Here is a 6,865-nt window from a genome sequence, read left to right on the forward strand (position 1 = left end):
GGTTACAAACACTTCGGGCTACAGATTCCACAACCCAGAAATAGTACCTCGGGTTAAGAACTTTACCTCAGGATGAGAACAGAAATTGCACGGTGGCAGCGGGAGGCCCCATTAGCTAAAGTGGTACCTCAGGTTAAGATCGGTTTCAGGTTAAGAACGGACCTCTGGAACGAATTAAGTTCGTTACCAGAGGTACCACTGTATAAGTGGTCGCCAGTTATTTGCTTTCAGGCAGATTTACTGCTGATATTTAGACATGACTGCCCTCTAGTGGAACTTGCTTTCTTTCTCAAGCCATTAAAATCTGCTCTCTGTCTCCTTGACTTGCAGGGAACTGTGCATCAGGCATACCACTGTGGTAGCTGTGAGAAGAGGATACTGAATTAGTTGTACCTTTGGCCTTGTCCAGCTGGACTCTTCTGGTGATAAGGACTGAGAGCCCTGAAGATTAAAGAAGTCCTTGGAGCAGGACGCTAGAAGGATTTTGGTCTGCCTGAAAAAGGTACAATGAGGAGCGAGTGATTTATCTCTTTTCCTCCATACATAAAGAATCATAGAACTGTAGAGCTGGAAGGGACCCTGAGAATAATCTAGTCCAAACCTCTGCAATGCAGGGATATGCAGCTGTCCCATATGAGGATTGGACCTGTGACCTTGGCCTGTCTTCTTAATATCCTCTCCCATAAAACCTAGCAACAATTCTTCAGACTTTTCTGGAAAAGTATATTTAAACATCTTTTTAAGAAGACAGACCAAAGACTATATTTGTATGTGACGACAGCAGCTAGAGTTTTGATAGCCCAAAAGTGGAAAACACAGGAGATACCGACTGTAAAGGAGTGGCAGACAAAGTTGGTCAAGTACGCAGAAATGGCAAAACTGACACACAGAATTCGCAGTCAGGAGGATACGAAGTACCCAAAAGAATGGAGTAAATTTATGGTTTATATAAGTGAGAACTGTAGAAATTTGAAGACGTTAGCAGGACTGAAGTAAATCTTATGTCATGGTGTAATCTTTAACTAATGAAACTGTGAATTAAAGATTGGAATAAGAAAACTTGCAGAAGGGAAGGAGGGAAGTCAATGGCTCCACGGAGCATAAAGTAGGATACATGTAATAAGACTTGATGTTTTTGTTTGTTGGTGTTGGTGTATTTAAAATGAAAACTCAATAAAAAGCATATATATAAAAAAAGAACCTGTGACCTTGGCGTTCTCAGCACCATGCTCCAACCGACTGAGCTATTTAGTATTAGACAGTTAACTGGATTAACTGTTTGGTGACAGCCTCCCACCTCCTCCCATGTAGGTTTGTGTCTGTCGAAAATATATTGTATACACTAGTTGGATTCCATTTTTAGATTTGCTGAAAGGAAATGTTTTGGAGAGGCGCCGAGACTTTCTTAGAAACTTCTGACTGATGCACCTGGTATACAAGGGGGTTGTACAATATCTGCACCCAGAGCAATATGCAGGATCTGTGTCATAGGTACAGAGTATTATTTCTATCGACAGGAGTATTGCAAAATGTGAGGAGTGCATGTAAACAGGAGGAGATCGTTTTAATTAAACAAGCAATATGTATTTTACTAATTTGGAATTCTTCAAAGGCACCGGTAGGTTATTTGTATGGACACACAAGCTATTTTATTAATATGAGACAAGGAAAGCAGATGCTAAAGATGAAAAAGACTTTAGATCCACAACAGCAAGAAACATTGAAATCAAAGAGGTCAACACACATGGAGTGCAATGAAGCTGTCCAAAGAAGGACGGAAACACACATCTCTTTTCAGCACAGAATCCCCTAGAGAAGAACCACCAAGTCAAGCTTGTGCTACCAGCTCTGCACCACAGCGCCCCCTCCTGGCACAACTGCGAGTCAGTATGCACTGAACATCAGATGAGCCTGAAACCTGCTCTGACTCTCTCTTCCTTTGTCTGTCTCTCTGCTGTTGACTAGAAAAACCTCAGGGGTAAGTGCACACACAGATCCCCTGCTTCCACAAATAATGCACTCACATTTCCCATTTGTTTAGTCGTTTAGTCGTGTCCGACTCTTCATAACCCCATGGACCAGAGCACACCAGACCCTCCTGTCTTCCACTGCCTCCCGCAGTTTGGTCAGACTCATGTTTGTAGCTTCGAGAACACTGTCCAAACATCTCATCCTCTGTCGTCCCCTTCTCCTTGTGCCCTCCATCTTTCCCAACATCAGGGTCTTTTCCAGGGAGTCTTCTCTTCTCATGAGGTGGCCAAAGTACTGGAGCCTCAGCTTCAGGATCTGTCCTTCCAGTGAGCACTCAGGGCTGATTTCCTTCAGAATGGATAGGTTTGTTCTTCTTGCAGTCCATGGGACCCTCAAGAGTCTCCTCCAGCACCATAATTCAAAAGCATCAATTCTTCTTTATAGTGCAGCTCTCACTTCCTAATAGAATCATAGTATTGAGTTGGAAGGGACCATGAGGGACATCTAGTCCAACCCCCTGCAATGCAGAAATCTTTTGCCCAATGTGGGGCTTGTAGTAGCCCTGTGTTTGTATGTGTGCACACATAAAACAAACCACACTATTCATTTACAAATCACAATATTTTTGGGCTTCTTCCAGTATCTGGGCACTGCTGGCTCTCTCTGCCACTTGATCAATAATGCCAGGCCCAGGCTCCTCTTCCTTGGAATAGGCTGCATTTAGTGGCACATTGCAAAGTCTGCCTTTTTTGTATCCCACTGTAATGTGCACCATGCAAAACTGTTGCTGAACTACATGACTAGAAAGGAATGCACACAAGTCAGGATTTCTTCAACCTAACACTTGAATTGCCCTCATGGCCGTGACCTGGCAAGAATCCTATTTTAAATCAGTTCTTTTCCCAGGAAACAATTTAAACAGACTCGCTCAGCAAACAGATGGCAACCGAAAAAGCTGACACGAGGTGGACATTCCACAGCTGCTGCCTGTTTGAGACTTGTGACAAATAATTTTCAGGCAGAAGCGATGTTTTAATGAGAAAAGGGACAAATTCTGCAGGCATATGGTCAAATTCTAGGAGTTGCTACACTGTTGAAGCGGTGCACCGAGGCCTGGATTAACCATTAAGCAAAACAAGCACGTGCTTAGGGCATCAAGGCAAGGGAGCACCACAGAAATTTTCCATTGCCAGATTTTTAATATTAATGGTCACAAATTGCTCTGCTGAGTGTTTGTTTTCTTGGCTGGGGTATATTAAAAATCCCAACAGAACAACTCTGCAACAAGGCAGGCTGGGTGCTTTATCTCTTCTAAGTATAGAAGCTGGTGTATTACATAAGGTTAGTTTTAAGGATCTGATATAAGACATTGCCATTAGAAAAAGTAGGAGAAAAAAATTCAAATCATAAAGTGGAAGTATACAAAAATAAGCATTATTTTCCATCCTACAGTAGGTTTTGTTTCATTTCCAAAAATAAAAATCTATTTTATGGTTTACTATTGTTTATATTTTGAATCAGATATATATGGGGGCACCAAAGCCTTTTAAGTGTTTAGGGCCTCTAAACAGCCCTGGGTGCACACAATGCAATGCTGTAGCTGTGGTTTGAAGGAGACAAGTCTATCCCTTTGCTCAGGGCTTAGATGCTTTCCCAGGCCTTTGATGATGGTGCCCGCATGGCTGTTTCTCCCACGGTCCTTACTAAACTAACTTCTGACACAAGCCCCATTCCTTAGCTGTAGTGGGGGTGGAAAGGATAAGGGCAGGCCTTTTCTTTCTGGTAGGAGTTTCCTGGGAAAATATTTCAGGCGTAGGAAGATGCCAGTCACCTATAACTCAAGAAGAGACATGCCCGGTTTAAGTTACAGGAGGTCATGACTAGGGAGCCTAATTGGCTAAATCTTTGAAGTTCCAACATCAGCAAAGAACAGTTAGGGAAGAAGTGTGTGTGTGTGTGTGTGTGTGTGTGTGTGTGTGTTTAGTATGTGGTATTTTTTTGTCAAGTTAGTAATATGGGCAAGAATTATTATACAAAAGTTGCTTGGAGCAGCCCACAAAATATCAGTCCGCCAATATTAGTAAATCACTGTGACACTCTTTTAAGCCAAAGTTGAAGGCCTGATTCATTTACACAAGGGCTTGGGAGCCCCTTCCCTGTTGCTTGGTGCCACAACACTCCAACAATGCATATGGAGAAACTGTGAGAGTGAGATAAGTGGCCTAGCAGCTTTCCATGCAAGCATCAACTTTAACCATAATTTAAAATAAACTGTGGTTCAAGAAGAGTTTGGATTTGATATCAGAAATCACACGTTGAGCCCCAGAGAGAGAGGGGCACCTTGCATGTGAAGCTCTCAGCTCCAAATCCAGTTCCATCCAGTGGACTATACTGCTTGATTCAAGGAAGTAAGCTTGGGACAATCAAGGCCCTGCCAGGAAATGAAGAATTAGCTGCTTTAAAAGCCAAGACAAACACTCCCAAAATTAGCGACAAAATGTGAAAGTCATCACAGCTAGGTCCAATATGAAGAAGGAAGAAGAAGAGAAGAAGAGTTTGGATTTGATATCCCACTTTATCACTACCCGAAAGAGTCTCAAAGCGGCTACCAGTCTCCTTTCCCTTCCTCCCCCACAACAAACACTCTGTGAGGTGAGTGGGGCTGAGAGACTTCAGAAAAGGGTGACTGGCCCAAGGTCACCCAGCAGCTGCATGTGGAGGAGTGGGGAAGCGAACCCGGTTCACCAGATTACAAGCTTACCATTCTTAACCACTACACCACACTGGTTGAACCTTCCCTGCTCCTTTCCATGCCATGTATGGGAGGAAACAACACAGAGTTTGGGTCATCGTTGTGGCTTAGTTATCTCCAAATAAACCACCAGTGGAAGCCAAATTTCTTTTTGGCTTACCTCTTGAGTTTTGCATTTCATGATGAGCCAGATTCTAGCTTGTTTCCTTCCCTGGATGACACAGTTAGGAGCATTAATCATGATTGATTATGAACTATGGTTTAACATTGTGTGTTGCCTACGAAAGAAACCACTGAAGGATTGGTGTATCTTCTTAATATTTTTTGATTTGCAAATATACATGTGAAACATATTGGAAGCAAGCAGACTTCTATAGAAGGCAACATAACCAATGGTCTTGCAACAGATTCCTAAATAACATCCGTACCACCATTACTAACACCGGGGGGGGGGGGGGGGACGGACGGGAAACCTCCTAGCTGTCTGACTCACTCCTTGTTCAAAATCTGCACCTGCTTTCTGTTCTACCACACATATAGGCAGAAACTGGTCTCAGAGCCCAACCCGCAGGTAGACTGCCCATTCAGGAAATGTCTCCTAATAAATCAACCAATCATCCTTGACCAAGCAGCCAGCTTAGCAAAATATGGCCAATGTTTTCTTGATCGGCAGTTCTGTTGAGCTACATCTGATGCAATAGAAAAAGTTAATCTACCAGCATGCAGCCTTGTTTGCTTTGGCTTTTTGAGGCATTTCAGGCAACTTTCTGAGAAGGAGCTCTGGTGTTACTCATTGGATTTTGTCCCATAATCTGTGGCTTGGATCGTTTCAGGAAGGAACTGAGGAAATTTGCTGTTTGGAAGACCAGGTGTCTGCCCAACAGCCTCCTATTAACCAAGAATCTCCAAGGCTCTGTATTTTGGAAATGTCATGATTATAGATTGCAGAACTGCTGGATTTGAACAGGTTTGCTATTCTTCTGCCTTTCTTTCCAGGTCCTGCCACCATTTCCTTCACAGCAGTTTGACACATTAAATGTAGCAGACAAAGATTTTCCTGGTATGAAGCTAGAATGACAGAGAGTATTTCACTTGATCAATTGGTGCATATCAGACTGATGCAAAAGGCAAAGGACCAGAACTACTTAAAAAGCTGCAACCTGACAAGGCGCCTTGAGAATTTTTATTGTATAAAACAGCTGATAAATGTAATCAGCAGCAGAAGGAGCAACCTTAGGTTTGAAAATCTGTTGACCTCTGGTGACAGGAGTGGTGAGAGAGAAAACTAAAGCACTGGCACCTATTGATCAAACTATATTAGATTTGCACACACACACAAAAACCTGCAAAGTCATTGTTTCCCTACTAAAAAGGTAGAAACTAATAAATTTTCTGGTCTTGGGTTCAGATTGCTGTAAACATCTGTTACAATTTGATCAGGAGGTTTAAAATTTTATAGTTCTCTTTCCCACAATCACATTACTAAAGATCAGAAACAACCGAGGGTTATCCAAACACATGTTTATGGGAAGGCTAACCACATTTTGCAGATGGTACAGATAAATGTTCAGGAAGTATAAAATTAATAATAATTATTATAATATTGCTGAGCTGTGCAAAAGCCTAAACAGCCTAGGCAATGCTTTTATGCTCCCCTCTCCAGGTTCACATAATTACTATTAATTTGTTATCAATAATGTATTTATTGATAAAAACACATTTTTTAAAAAAAGAGAAAGCCAAGAATGGCTCGTTTCATTACAGTGGTACCTCGGGTTAAGTACTTAATTCATTCCGGAGGTCAGTTCTTAACCTGAAACTGTTCTTAACCTGAAGCACCACTTTAGCTAATGGGGCCTCCTGCTGCTGCCGCCGCACAATTTCTGTTCTCATCCTGAAGCAAAGTTCTTAACCTGAAGCACTATTTCTGGGTTAGCGGAGTCTGTAACCTGAAGCGTATGTAACCTGAGGTACCACTGTATATGGATAGAGAATTTCACTGGAAGGAAGTAAATTTTAAATCTCCCCCAGGGCAGAAGTCAGAATTACCCACAGAAATAAATGGGGACATCTAACCAACATCTATCCAATCTGGAAGTTTCATCCAAATTTTTCTATCTTGGTGGCTAAAATAATGTCTGT

The 6,865-nt window shown here is 42.2% G+C and overlaps 1 long non-coding RNA gene across 1 annotated transcript in view; it reads left to right on the top strand.

The window, feature by feature from the left end:
• LOC308597408 overlaps nt 1–2,401 on the top strand; it is a 34,469-nt gene extending 32,068 nt beyond the window's left edge. Inside the window, exon 3 of the long non-coding RNA XR_014012949.1 lies at nt 331–2,401. This is a non-coding gene — a long non-coding RNA (uncharacterized lncRNA). The remainder of the gene's footprint in view (nt 1–330) is intronic.
• The last annotated feature ends 4,464 nt before the right edge of the window (nt 2,402–6,865 follow it).

Source organism: Podarcis bocagei (assembly GCF_964188305.1).
Source record: "Podarcis bocagei genome assembly, chromosome: 11".
Classification (NCBI taxonomy): domain Eukaryota; kingdom Metazoa; phylum Chordata; class Lepidosauria; order Squamata; family Lacertidae; genus Podarcis; species Podarcis bocagei.